This window comes from Psammomys obesus, unplaced genomic scaffold (genome assembly GCF_907164565.1).
Source record: "Psammomys obesus unplaced genomic scaffold, mPsaObe1.curated_primary_1811, whole genome shotgun sequence".
NCBI classification, from domain to species: domain Eukaryota; kingdom Metazoa; phylum Chordata; class Mammalia; order Rodentia; family Muridae; genus Psammomys; species Psammomys obesus.
This window is the reverse complement of record NW_026591816.1, coordinates 1,100,748-1,116,191: the sequence shown is the minus strand read 5'-3', so window position 1 is coordinate 1,116,191 and position 15,444 is coordinate 1,100,748. Positions and strand designations below refer to the sequence as shown.

The window sequence follows — 15,444 nt, the reverse complement described above, 5'->3', positions numbered from 1 at the left end:
AGAATCTGAGTACAAATTGTATGAACAACCCCTTGCTCATGAGAAAAATCTAGATCATTAGTTGGAGGAATTTCCTCAGGCTTGGGCAGAAACGAGGAATGGAACTAGCCAAACAGCAGCCACCTGTGTTTGTGGAACTCAAGTCAGGGGCAAATCCCACCTGGGTATGTCAATACCCAATGTCCCTGGAGGCAAAGAGTGGAATAACTCCTCACATCCATAAACTACTCAACCTTGGGATTTTCAGGCCTTGTCAATCTGCCTGGAATGCTCCACTACTACCTGTTAAAAAGCCTAACTCAAATGACTATTGGCCAGTCCAAGACTTAAGGGAAATCAACCAGCAGGTGATAGATATTTCACCCCACTGTACCTAACCCATACTCGTTGGTGAGTTCCCTACCACTGAAAGAGACTGGTACACTGTCCTAGACCTGAAGGACACCTTCTTCAGCCTCCCCTTGGAAACTAAAAGCCAAGAATGCTTTGCTTCCAAATGGCATGACCCAGAGGCAAGCATCAATGGACAGCTGACATAGACACACCTACCTCAAGGATTTAAGAACTCACCCACCATCTTCGAGTCCCTGCATGAGGACCTGGGTGAGTACCAGGCTAACAACCCAGATGTTACCCTTCTCCAGTATGTAGATGACCTCTTGGTGGCAGCCAAGGATGAGGCAAGCTGCCTGGAAGGGACCCAGAGGCTCCTACAAGCCCTGGGGGACCTACGGTACTGAGCCTCAGCCAAAAACACCACTCTGCAGAACTGAAGTGACCTACCTTGGCTACATCCTGAAAGGAGGGCAATGCTGGCTCTCCAAAGCCAGAAAAGAGACTGTTGTCAGCATTCCAGTCCCGAACAGTCGCCACCAGGTAAGAGAGTTCCTAGGGTCAGCGGGATTCTGCACACTCTGGATCCAGGTTTTGCAGAAATAGCTACGGCCTTTTATGAAGTCACAAAAGAGACTGAAATTTTTCATTGGAACTCAGAAGAGCAACAGGCTTTTGAACAGTTGAGACAGGCCCTACTGTCAGCACCAGCCTCGGGGTTGCCAGTGATATCTGGCAACCCTTTAACCTGTTTGTGGATGAATGGAAAGGGATTGCCAAAGGAGTCCTGACTCAAACACTGGGGCCCTGGAAACATCTGGTGACTTACCTGTCCAAAAAGTTGGACCCAGCAGTGGCTGGATGACCCCCTTGTCCACACATTATTACAGCAATGGCACTGCTGGTCAAAGACACTAATAAGCTGACATTGGGGCAGAATCTATGGTGACCACTCCCCATGCCATTGAGGGGGTACTCAAACAACCACCTGATCAATAGTTGGGCAACATTCACATGACCCACTGATCAGACCCTATTGATAAATCCTGGCTGAGTTGTTTTTCAGCCCCCTGCCTCCTTGAATCCAGCAACCTTCCTGCCAGATCCAGAACTGGAACAGCCCCTGTATCACTGTGAAGAAATCTTGGCTCAGGTACACACCGGACCTGACTTAAAAGGATGTTCCTCTGTCAAATGCTGAGCACACTTGGTTCACCAGTGGGAGCAGTTTCATCCATGAGGGTCCGAGTAGAGCAAGTATGACCACCGAGAGTAAGGTAATTTGGGCTCAATCCCCCCACCAGGAACTTCCACCCAAAAGGCTGAATTAATCACCTTAACTTAAGCCCTTACCATGGGCAAAGGACTAGCCATCAATATCTATACAGACAGTATGCATTTACCACTGCCCATGTGCATGGAGCATACCAAGAATGAGGGCTCCTGATGGCTGAAGGAAGAACCATTAAAAATAGGGAGGAAATTTTGCAGCTCCTTAGAGCTTTATGGCTTCCCAAGAAGCTGGCCTTTATCCACTGTCCTGGACACCAAAAAGGAACCACTAGGGTGACCAGAGGCAATAACCTAGCTGATAAGACAGCCAAGGACATTGCACTGCAGGAGATGGAAACCACCATCTTAGTAACCATTTTGCCAGAGCCACCCAACTCAAACTTTCTGGAGGAACCTCATTACACTGAGGAGGAAATAAAATGGGCCAAAAATCAGCACATGAGCCAATATTTGAATGGCTGGTGGCACTCAACCGATGATAGGCTAATCTTGCCCAATTCCTTAGCTAGAGTTATTCTCAGAAAAGTTCATAGAGTCACTCACACAGGATCAAGAAGAATGGCGGGTGCAGTCAGACAATCTAGAGTGACTTTTAAGGACATGCATAAGACTATTGATGACATTGTGACTAATTGCAAGGCTTGTCAGCTGACCAAGGCCACCAACAATCCACAACACCCAGGATCACACCTTAGAGGTCAGAGGCTCAGAGCTGACTGGGAAGTTGACCTGACAGAGATCGAGCCTGGAAGGTGTGGATACAAATATCCGTTAGTGTCCACAAGCCAGACTCACTCTCCAGCTGGTCTCTGAAAGCAGTACTTGCGTGGGGACCAATCCCAGCACTCATAAGGGCCTTTGCAATCAGACTTTGACTGTGGGGGTAGGAGCAGACCAATTTCTAGTATCCCCCATTAGTGCCTAGTTGGCCTGTTTCTCTGGCTTGACCCCTTGGATATATGGTAAACTGCTTCCAGGTTCTTACTGTGTGCTAGTGCAGTTGGTTCCCCAGCTGATTTACCACAACAATGAAAAGTTCCTCCTAGCCTTTGACCCACCAAACCAAAACTATATAAGAAATAAAACGGAACCATAACAACTGTCACTGTAGTGATACTACTGGGGCTGGGAGCAGTGGGAGCAGGAACACGTATTACCTCATTGGTCCTCCAGGATAACCATTATGGACAACTAAGGGAATCTATATACTTAGACATCCAAAGATTGGAGGATTCTATTTCGGATCTAGAACAAAATGTTGATTCTTTAGCAGAGGTTGTCCTCCAGAATAGAAGGGGACTCCATTTGTTGTTCCTACAACAAGGAGGACTATGTGTAGTACTCAAGGAAGAATGTTGTTTCTGTGTCAATAGGTCTGGCATTATAAGGGAGTTGCTAGCCAAGGTTAGAGAAGGCTTGGAGCAGAGATGCAGGGAAAGAGAAGCCAGATCAGGATGATTTGAATCTTGGTTTAATATGTCCCCTTGGGAACCCTCCTCCACTGCTGGTGGGAATGTAAACTGGTACAACCACTCTGGAAATCAATCTGGCGCTTTCTCAGACAACTAGGAATAGCGCTTCCTCAAGATCCAGCCATACCACTCCTAGGCATATACCCAAAAGAGGCGCAAGTACACAAAAAGGACATTTGCTCAACCATGTTTGTAGCAGCTTTATTTGTAATAGCCAGAAGCTGGAAACAGCCCAGATGCCCCTCAACTGAAGAATGGATGCAGAAACTGTGGTACATCTATACAATGGAGTATTACTCAGCAATGAAAAATAAGGAAATCATGAAATTTGCAGGTAAATGGTGGGACATGGAAAGGATCATCCTGAGTGAGTTGTCCCAGAAGCAAAAAGACACACATGGTATATACTCACTCATATAAACATACAATATAAATTAACCCACTAAAATCTGTACATCTAAACAAACTAAGCAAAAGAGAGGACCCTAGCTAAAATGTTCAATCCCCATCCTGAAAGGCAAAGAGGATGGACATCAGAAGAAAAAGAAAATAGGAAACAACCTTGGAACCTGCTACAGAGGGCCTCTGAAAGCCAGAAGAAAACAGGAAACAACCTTGAAACCTGCCACAGAGGACCTCTGAAAGCTTCTGCAGTATAGACTGTCAAAGCAGATGCTGAGCCTGATGGCCAACTGATGGGCAGAGTGAATGGAATTTTATGTAAGAAGTGGGAAATAGTAAGAGCTGGAGGGGACGGGAACTCCACAAGGAGAGCAACAGAACAAGATAATTTGAACACAGGGAACTTCCCAGAAAATCATACTCCAACCAAGGACTATTCATGGAGATGACCTGGAACCCCTGCACAGGTGTAGCCCATGGCAGTTCAGTGTCCAAGTGGGTTACATAGTAATGGGAGGAGGGACTGCCTCTGACATAATCTGATTGGCCTGCTCGTTGATCACTTCCCCCTGAGGGGGGAGCAGCCTTACCAGGCCACAGTAGAGGACAATGCAGCCACTTTTGATGAGAACTGATAGACTAAGATCAGAAAGAAGAGGAGAATGTCCCCTATCAGTGGACTTGGGGAGTGACATGCATGCAGAAAGGGGAAGGAGGGTGGGATTGGGAGGGGAGGAGGGAGGGGCTTATGGGGGGATACAAAATGAATAAAGTGTAATTAATAAAAAATTAAAAAAAAATGAATAGAGAAAAAAAATATGTCCCCTTGGTTGACAACTCTGATATACATCCTCTTAGGTTCTCTTATCATCCTTTTGTTGCTGGTCACAATTGGGCCATGTCTTCTAAACCAGTTAATGGCCTACATCAAGCAGAGGCTGGGACTATTCAGCTGATGGTGCTCCGTTCACACTACCAATGACTGGCCATGGACGAAAACAACACCAACTTATGAACTCCCCTTCCCCCAATAATAACTCTGTTCCTAGTCTGTGTTTAGTCCTATAGGTTTTCACTCACTGGAACCCACCTGGAGAAAACACCTGCATAAGCTAATGGATTCACTGAAAACCCACCCTGGATTGTTACCTGCTGCCTCACTAGTTGGATTGACTAATCATTTCAGCCTCCTTAGCCCCTGATGTCGACGGGCCCATGGTCAGCACTGAATCAGATACAGAAGAAGAGACCTCTGCCCCCAATCCCACCCAATAGGCTGAAATGATCACATCTCGAGGATTTGAAGAGGTGTCCTCTCAAAAAGGGGGGAATGAGAGGTCCAAAGTTTTAAAAAATTAGAATTTTAAGGCAGCATGGCTGAGGTCCCCTGGTACAAGTTTAGACAAAGGAACAGACAACTTAAGACAGGCTGGCCCACACTGTCTTGGGAGTTATCGTTGCTTGGCAACTAGACCAGATGGCCAGCAGTCTCCCTCCCAGATAGCACCTATCTATGCATCTAAGAAAAACCATGAGATGTATTAATCACTTTCCCCTTCCCTAACTGCAGCCTAATCAGCATGTAACAGGACATCCCAGTCATTGCTCATGAGCAGATTATCTTCCAGATGGCTAGGCCAGGGTTGTTATGGCTTTGGCGCCTAAAATAGATCAAGGCTTGGAAATTCCCTGCTTGAGGTTTTTCCCTTTAAAACCCCTGTTCCACTGGAGCTGGGGGCTGCATTCCTCTCCTGCTAAGTCAGGGATATTTTCTGCCCAAGCTCAAGCTTGTATATACAATAAACCTTCATGTGTTTGTATTGGAGTTGATTCCTGGTGGTCTTTGGGATCTTGTGAACTGGGCACAACAAATGCAATGTCCAAATTGAAACCAGATAGTGGGGTAGAGAAATCAGCATTTGAATGAACAAGGGTAAATTCTATACATTCTATACAAGAACATTACACCAACACTTCTAATTGTTTATGTTTTCCTGGTTTTGAAGGGTTTATTCAGTTCATTCAATTGATTTGTTTCAGATTTATTTAAGGGATTTATCCATGTCCTCTTTAAGGACCTGTATCCTTTTCATCTAATTGGATTTAAGATCTTTTTCTTGTGCTTTAGCTATGTTGTAATATTCAGGACCTGTGGTAAGATAGCTGGGTTTTTGTGGAGACATATTACCCTATTATTGATTTTGTTCTAAGTGTCTGGGTTTGGAGTGATAATAGGTTTAGGTGCTGATATCTAGGTTTGTCTTTGTTGGATGGGTGTTTTGTTCATTGGAATTTGTTTCCTCTGGATTTTCAGAGTATGTTGGATGTGTGTTGCCTGTTTTACTGGCCTATTCAGCTGGTGTTCACATGGAATGCTTGTAGGCTGGCATTCTGGTAAGTATGGCCTGTTGTTGAGCAGGGGATGTCCTCCCCAGTTGTGGGCAGGGACACAATTACAAGGTAGGGAGGGGAAGGCATGGAGTGATAATCTGTGGGAGCCTCAGGAGGCTTGGATTAGGGTAAGAAGCTGCAGTTAGTGTTTTGTTGTAGAGCTAATGTGGACCCTGAGAATTGAGTCTGAAGTAAGAGAGAGCCAGAAACTAAATTTCTAATGCACCAGTACACATGGCATTTCAGGTTAACTTCCCAAACAATAACTGAAGTGAGCTATTGACAGATGATACTACTGCAACCCATCAGGTCAATAGGAGGTGAAAAAAAAAAAAAAAAACAAAAAAACTAATGTGCAAATAATAATTTGCATGCCAAAGACATCCACAAATTAGTTATCAAGTATATAACTCTTTAGTGTCTACACTGAATAAATAGTATATAACCTCTTGCATTTTTATGGGAAGAGTATTCTGTGTGCTCAACCCACATACCCAGACCCATATCTCAAATACAGAGATAATTGAGTTCATACCCTTGTCTTAATTTTAATTTTATTTTTTTCTTTGAAAATCTCATACATGTATCCAATGTATCTTGCTCATAGCCATCCCTCACATTCCTCCCCACCTGACTCACCCTCCATACTTTATACTAGTATTGTATTTATTCTTAACCTGCTGAGTCCAACTAGTAGGTACATGGCTACAGTATCATCCACTGGGGCCCAGGGAACCTATCAGTGGACAGACTCCTAAAGAAAATGACTTCTTTCTCCACCATTCTTCAACTTCTAACAGCTCCTCAAACATAGGGTGCCCCTTCCCAGTCTATGGTGGAATTCTTAACTGGTTTGACTTTACACTTATCTTGTATAGGTACCTGTTTTGAGTTCATGTATAAAACAGCCGTGTCGTGCCCCAAGGACAGCATACTGTTATACCCCACATCCGTGCCTTCTGAGCCCATACACCTGAGCAGTGTAAAACAATAACAAAATAAAAGGAGAAGTATTTTTTTTTTACTTATCCAATAAGGTACTTGTTGATACAAAATATTAGTAGTAATAAGGTCTCAGTAACATCCAAGTGCTCCAAGTACAGGAGTAGAAGAGCTCCTGCTCAAGTGCTTCCCACGGAGAAGTCTGTTCTCTGAAAGAATGCAGCCAACAGTGTGGGATCCTGCTACCAAGACTGAGGCCTATTCATTTCTAGATAACCTCTGAGCTACAAATAAGACGACGAACACCCTTTCTCATTGGGGTTCCCTCCCTGCCTGATCAGGGGTTCCCCAGATCTTTTCGGGATAGTCACATAGCCCTCAGGGAGAGTAAAAGCCCAATCCTTTCCCGATATGAAACCCATTCAGAAAGCAGCTTGGGATTCCTGGAAACACCCTCTTTATGCTACTGAGATGTCTTGGTGTCTTGTCTTTCAACCAGTGACCTTTAACCATACTTGGAGTTCTTTCCAAACCCATAGGATAATTAAATATTGTTTTCCCTCTCATGATAAGGCTGCTTTGTTACACATAAATCAAGTATCTGTGGGACCCCTAGCCCCAATGAATCAAACACATTCACCCTCAAAAGTCCTCTCACTGCCCAAGAGTTATAAGTCCCTGATTCACAAAATAAACTTTCTCTCATTTCATTCCTCCATCATGATTGCCTGAGATTTGCCATTTATTCTGGGGAAGGACACAACTTGTCTGGGTCAGGCTGAGCCCTCGTTGTTGCCTGACTCAGGCTTTGGAGCCCTAAGTGCCTTGCTGCCCTCTGGCCTGGGGCTGGCAGCTTAGCCTAAAACAGCATAACACAAGAGAAATCGTTTCTCTTGCCCAGCACTCTCTAGCTTGACCAGAGGTCTTCTACCTCAGAATGTCAGTTCCAGTTTTCATCCAATCATGCCTGTGCGCTGAGGTCAATCAGATCTTCAGACACAGTGTAGTCTGGGCCTTTCAGCTTGAAGAAATTCAGAACGACACAACAGAATGTATGCAGCACTTAAAGAGGAAATTATTAAATTGATTTATAGAATCAGGGCATAAAAAATGCACCAGTGCCACTTACAGGATGAAGAGATTGCTAAATGAGTATACAGAACAAGAGGAACAGGTGATACAAAAGCAGTCTGTATCTAGGGCTTGGAAGCCTCTTGAAGAGTTGCTAATACAAGTGAAGGATGAAGATCGATTCTTATTTTCAGACATTGGCAGGGAAAAAAAAGATGCAACAGTTAAAAAAAATTCTTCAAAGTGATCTTTGCTCTTCCTTCAAAGTGATGTTTGCTCACTTCCGCAATCCTGCCCATAGTATGATGTTTGTATAGAGACCAGGAACTCCAAACCTCATTTCTCTGATCCTCATGTCAATTGCTTCTAGGTAATTTTCTCAGAACCACATTGTAAAATGGGGCTGACATTATGACATCAAAGGTGACTTTAAATCCAACCACACTCAGGGTCAGGATTAACGAATACAATGAGAAAGAGAGGGCGATAAATGAACAATGCACAGGTGGGGACCTGAGCGTGCAAGATTCAACACCACTGCTATGTCGGCCTCAACCATCGTATCCCAAGCCCTCATGATTGCTGATTGTGAAAAGGAATTATTATTGTGAGTGTATGTGTGGGAAGCTATTCGCTGTCAGGGTGGAAGTCAAAGGACAACTTCTGAGAGTCGGATTCCTCCTCTTCAGTGTTTCAAAACAGGGTTTGTCTGTGTAGTGCTGGCTGTCCAGAAACTCCCTCTGCAGGCCTGGCTCACCTCAAACTCGGAGGTGAGGCCTGCCTCTGCCTCCCAGGTGCTGGGATTAAACATGTGCAACCAGCACACTGCTAAGGCTTTTCTACTCTGAGTCCTGGGGATAAAGCTCCAGGCACCAGGCTTGTGTGGCAATGACTTTTACCCTCTGAACTATTTCACTGGCCCATGAACATTTTTTTTTAACTTTTTTCTTTTGTAATTATACTAGGTGTCTATTGGTCTGGTGGCTGAATCATTTATATGCCTATTACAGTTGAAGCCTTTGCAAAGAATGCAATATCTATCCCACTCTTTTACTTTTGGTTTTCAATCTCAGAGACAAGCAACTTTGTCTCTCCTTTATACTTGTGTCTGTGTCTCAGGTTTTAAAAACTGGTTTATCTTTTTATGCACATCTGTGAGTGTGCATTCGATTATGTGAGTGCCCACAAAATCCAGAAGAGGGCATTCGATCTGCTGGAGTTGAAGTTATAGGCTATTTTGAGCCACCCAGCCTGACTACTGGGAGTTGAACTTGGCAAGTGCTCCTTCCAGGTGAGCCATCCCTCCAACCCCATGACTCAGTTTCTGTATCAAATGTGTACATGTGCATGCACACAGAAGCCAAAGGACAGCCTTGGATGTTCATAACTCAGGCGCTGTCCACATCTGTTGTTGCTGTTGTGACAAGGTCTTTCCCTGGCTCAAAGCTCACTAAACAGGCTAGGATGGCTGGCCAGAGTCCTAGGGTGCCATCTGTCTCCGCCTCCTGCAGCACTGGGGCTATAAAGTTGTGTCACTATGGCCAACTTCTTCTTTTTCACTCAAGTTCTGTGGAAGGAACCCAGGTCTTCCTCCCAGCACTTTACTCAGTTCCTAATCCTTGTAGTCGCATTATTTTTCTCCTGTGATGCCTTTAAAAGCTGTTTTTAACAATAATTTGACTGTGGCTATAATGTGAAAAACTAATAAAAGTCTGTCCTTGGTCCTGATGGTAAGGATGATACAGTGAAAAGGTAATCTTTACAGCTTTTGAAGTCAGGTAAATGTCCTGCTTGCTGCAGAATGCACCAGAAAAAAAACTATGGGATTTTTCAAAACTGGTCCAGGCTGTCAAAGACACTGACATTGTGCCCACTTGCGACCAAGTGGTGGTTTCCCATCTGCTGCTTTCCCACCAATCTAGGGCTTCTGAATGTGTCTGTGTATCTTAGCTGCTCTCTTGTTCATCAATGGCTTATGTTGTCATAGTTAAAACTATAGCTAAAACTCATAGCTTTTAACAGATTCATGGCATCCTCCCATTGAGCCTGAGCTAGTTTGCATCAACCTAAAATGTCTTAATTGGCAAAATTAGGGTTTATGAAATGTCTCATCAGGTGAATAATTCCTTTAAAATATTATTTATTTCTTGTAATAGACAGTATATAAAGTTTTGAAAGTGAGGCCAGAGAGATGGTTCAATGGGTAAAGGTTCTTGCTTCCAATCCTGAATTTGATCCCCAGGACCAACAATTAAGAGCATTGGTAGCTCTTACAGAAGGCCAGGATTTGGTTCCCAGTACCACTTGGCAGCTAATAGCTATCAGTAATCCTAGTCCAGGGGATCTGATGACTTCTTCTGGACTCCATATATACCAGGCACACAAGACACAGCCAGGCAGGGGAGGCAGATGGACCTTTGTGAGTTCAAGTCTATCCCGGTGAGCACAGCAAGTTTCGGGCCACCCAGGACTGCTACATAGAGAAATCCTGTCTTGACTGCACCCCCCACAAAAGATGCAGGCATACGTGCAGGTAAAACAACCATATACATAAAAGGAAATATTAAAGAAAGTGGACACATGGAAGGAGAAAATATATCTTAACAAGCCACTCAAAAACTATAAAATGCTCCCCTGAGGGGGGAGCAGCCTTACCAGTCCACAGAGGAAGCCAGTCCTGATGAGACCTGATAGACTAGGGTCAGATGGAAGGGGAGGAGGACCTCCCCTATCATTGGACTGGGGGAAGGGCATAGGAGAAGAGGAGGGAGGAAGAGATTGGGAAGGGATGGGGGAGGGGGCTACAGCTGGGATACAAAGTGAATAAACTGTAATTAACAAAAAGAAAAAGAAAAAACTATAATGTCTTAGGAACCTGTAGGTGTATTTCTACACCACAAATTCTCAACCTGGGGGGTCATGACCCCTTTGGGGAGTCAAATGGCCTGCACAGGGATTGTATATCAGATATTTACATTACGATTCATAAAAGTAGCACAACAAAATAATTTTATAGTTGGGGTCACCAAAACATGAGGGACTAAAAAGGGGTTGCGGCACTGGGAAGGTTGAGAACCACCGATTTAGACTTTCAAAACTTCAGCTTCACAGAATCTAGGAAATGAGGCCAAATCTTCAAAAAAAAAAAAAAAATCAAGAACAGTTTTAAGTTCTAAACAGATTAGAGTTCTGTTTCTCAGGCTATAATATTAGTATGAATTAATGTGGACATCATATACCATTTTCCTTAAAACTGTGAGTCAGCTCAATCTCTGAAAATACCTTCAGCTAAATAGCTCCTGTAGGTATGACAACTATCATTATTTATTGCCTAAAGTCAGGTTTCCACGAGCAGAGCGTCTGCACATGCTCACAGCATTAAAGAAGCAGGTTTGTACAAGGTCGACACGCGGAAAGAGAACCCAGGCTTCTGAAGCAAGATAATCCCGCAAAGCATTTTAATGCCATCAGGTTTTCTCTCCAGCCAACAATGAAGCAGCGCTGAATTCTTCCAGTGGACAACAGAGTTGCTTCCTCTTCTACTGGCTCGAAAGCATTAATATTTTTGTATTATTAAAAATAGTTTTGCGCCTCCTCTTCGTGGCGCCTCCCAGGCTGTCGGCTGTACCAAGAGGAAGCCGAGCATCTCCTTTTCTGCCACCGGCTGTCAGAAGCTCTCTGAAGTGCAGGAGGAGCGCCAGCTTCGCATGTCCTATGAGAAGCGCCTGGCTGTGGAAGTAGCTGCTGATGCCCCGGGGGAAGAGTGGAAGGGCTCTGTGGTCCGGATCAGCGGTGGGAACAAGGTTTTCCCATGAAGCAAGGCGTTTTGGTCCATGGCAGGGTGCGCCTGTGGTCGAGTGAGGGCCTTTCTCATTATAGACCAAGGAGGACTGGAGGAGGCGCACGTCTGCTCGTGGATGCGCTGTGGGCGCCAATCTGAGTGATCTCAACTTGGTTATTGTGAAAAAAGGAGAGAAGGGTATTCCTGGACCGACGGACACTCCTGTGCCTCGTCGGCTGGGCCCTAAAAGAGCTAGTAGAACCCGAAAGCTCTTTAATCTCTCTACAGAAGATGACATCGGCCAACATGTTGTCAGAAAGCCCTTAAACAAAGAATGTAAGAAGCCAGGACCAAAGCACCCAGGATTCAGCGTCCTTGTCACACCGCATGTCCTGCAACACAAAAGCCTCCATATTGCTCTGAAGAAGCAGCGTCCTAAGAAAAACACGGAGGAGGCTGCAGAATACGCTAAACTTTTGGCCAAGAGAATGAAGGAAGCCCAAGAAAAGCGCCAAGAACAGATTGCCAAGAGATGTAGGCTGTCCTCGCTGAGAGCTTCTACTTCTGAGTCCAGTCAAAAAGAAGTCTTTAAGAGTGAACAAATAAAGGCTCATACCTTGAAAGAAATAGTTTTTCATGACACTTTTCTGTTTCTTTAGGGGAACCATGGGTAAGATTTCGCGCCGGGACAGAACAGACGGCTGGGCAGGTAAAGGTACCGACAGCCCAGTCTGACAACCTCAGCTCAAGTCTGAGTCCCACATGGTGGACTCAGCTAACAGCTAGAGCAAGTTCCCCTCGGGCTTCCACATCCATCCATACGTTAAGTCAGAAGCTCGCAGGCACATGCGCACATGTGCGTGTACACACACACGCACACACACGTAAGCGTAAAACAAAGATGGAAAAGGGTGCCTGGCACAGCAGCACACGCCTTTAATCCCAGCACTCCCAAGGCAGAGGCAGGCGGATCTCTGAGTTTGAGGCTAGCCTGCTCTACAGAGTTCCAGGACAGCTAATTGACGTAAGTTGACAAGACAGGTCAGTAAAGTTATGACTATACAAAGAGTGTTTTTGTTTTATTGAGATAGTCTATGTACCCTGGCTGGTCTAGAACTTTCTATGTAGGGCATGTATTCAAAAACCATATAGATATTTGCTGTTATATACAAGGGAAACCAGGAAAACAATCACATTAGAACAGGGACAGGAGGGGCTGGAGAGATGGCTCCAAGAGTGGGAGCGTTTGTTGCTCTTGGAAAGGAAATGAGTTTGGTTCCCTGAATTCATACCGGCTGCCTCACAGCTGTCTTTAACTCCATCTACAAGCTGTCTGATCTCTACAGATACCTGCAGTTCTTTACATAATTCCACACATTTAAAAACAAAAAAACAAACAAAAAAACAAGCCAGGCACAGTGGCTCATGCTTTAATCCCAGCACTCAGGGAAGCAGAGACAGGTGGACCCCTGTGTGTTCAAGGCCAGCCTGGTGTACAAAGCAAGCCCAGAACAGTCAAGGCTACACAGAGAAACCCTGTCTCAACCCCAACCCACCCCAAAAAAAACCAAAACAACAACAACAAAAAACATCATCAGCTGGGTGGTAGTCGCCCACATTTTAATGCACTTGGGAGGCAGAGGCAGGCAGATCTCACTGAGTTCGAGACCAGCCTGGCCTGTAGAATGGTTTCCAAGACAGCAAGGCTACACAGAGAAACCCTGTCTTGGAAAACAAAACAAACACAGAAAAAATCCTCATCAGCAAGAAACCCTGCTGGAATAAACCTAAACAAGGAAGCAATACAGAAAAAGGTAAAGAGTGAAGAAAAAATGTTAAGACAGTGCTACAAGATGTGAGACTTCATGTTTATGGGCTGGCAGAATTAGTGCTGTGAAGACAGACCTGCTAGCATTAGATTCCATCCAATCTCTGTCAAAATTCTAGAAAAATTCTTCACAAATTTCTAGAAAAAGCATCTGAAAGAATGACTGAAAATTAAAGAGACTTTGAACAAATAACAACATCCTGGAGCATGCGGAGATGCAAGTCAATGGAACAGAGGACTGAGATATAAATCCGTGTGGCTGCAGCGACCTAATTTTAACAGATGCTACAGACATATTACGGAGAAAGACTCTTATACCACAAGCAGGTACTGCTTAACCAGATAGCTACAGAGAAGGTAGAAAGGCTTACCCTGCTTTTAAAACTTAACATCAGACCTTAAACTCCAAAACTGTTACAAGAACCAGAAGGAAAATAGTTCAAAGCAGATACAGGCAAATGCATTCTTTAAGATTCAGAAGAGAGACACCAAATATTGTGCCTGGCCTGGAAGCTGGAGGGGCCCAGGGAGAGTCCAGTCCGTCCCTGCTTCCTTTCGATCTGGAAGGACCACGGCGTTTTGCTCTGTGTCTGTGTCTGTGTGCCTCTGTCTGTCTGTCTCTCTCGCTTTCTCACACACAAATAGCAAGAATTCCAAGAACCCCTAAAACAAGAGCTGATCAAATAACTAAATAGAATTCTAAGCCGAGAGCTCCGAGTACTCAGTAAACGTATGAAAGTTAATCCCTCCACATATCAAGTCCCAAAAATTCAAATTACTTTACATTGTGGTGTTCTATATTTACCAACACAGTTTTATGTACTTCTTCTGCCCAGTTTATTATACATAAAACAGGATGCCAAAGGCCTAGAAAGTTTAATTAACTTTAATTAATTAATTAATTAAGTTTAATTAATTAACAACCTTTATTTTGATTTTTGCTTTCTGTTCTTGTTTTGGTTTTTTTGAGAGACGGTTTCTCCCTGTACCTTGGCTGTCCTGGAGCTCACTCTGTAGACCAGATTACCCTCAAACTCTGAGATCCTCCTGCCTCTGCCTCCTTCTGGGATTAAAGGCATGCGCCACCACTGTCCACGAAAACTGAATTCTAACCCTGTTTTTATTCCCATCTCATAAATAGTTTAATATTTGCATACCACTTCACTTTTTTTTAAAGATTTATTTCTTTTATGCATATGAGTGCTCTACTGCATGTACACCTGCACGCCAGAAGAGGGCATCAGCTCACTTTAGAGATGGTTGTGAGCCACCATGTGGTTGCTGGGAATTAAACTCAGGACCTTTGGAAGAACAGCCAGTGCTCTTAACCATTGAGCCATGTCTCCAGCCCACCACTTCACTTTTTTTCCACCAAAGAATCCACACCAGGCATTGCCACAGTAAGTTTTTCCATAACAGTGTGGAGAACAAAGGGTCCCTCTATACCGTGTGCTGAATTCTAAAAGTTCCTAATCTACTACGCTGACATGTGAAAGATATATGAAAAGCACAGTGTAATACATACTTTTTGAGAATTGCCATCTTGTTTGAAACAATGGTGCTTATGTCTGTCCATTGTTAAGCATCTGCTAGAAGCCTCACATATACATATGTGTACTTTTACAGTCATAAAGGACATAGCAGATTTTAAAACTGAATGCACTCAACTGAAATAAGAAAGATAACTGACTTCCAAGGGTCTGCCTTATGAGATAAGCAATTTGTTTAACAATGACACTGGGAAAACAAGCTAAAGATCAAGAATAAATAGCATACACTCTTAAAGCCTAATCCCATGCTGGGACCAATACAGTGAATTACACTTTCTGCTATAATGATTAGGGGCAGCCTTAATGACGCAGTGTGAAGACGACCATGCATACAAATACACAAAGCCAGCAAACACTACACAGCCCATTACAGCCAAATGA

The 15,444-nt window shown here is 44.1% G+C and overlaps 1 pseudogene; it reads left to right on the top strand.

Moving 5' to 3' along the window:
• The first annotated feature begins 2,184 nt into the window (after positions 1-2,184).
• Positions 2,185-15,444, top strand: LOC129680382 (40S ribosomal protein S6-like; annotated as a pseudogene).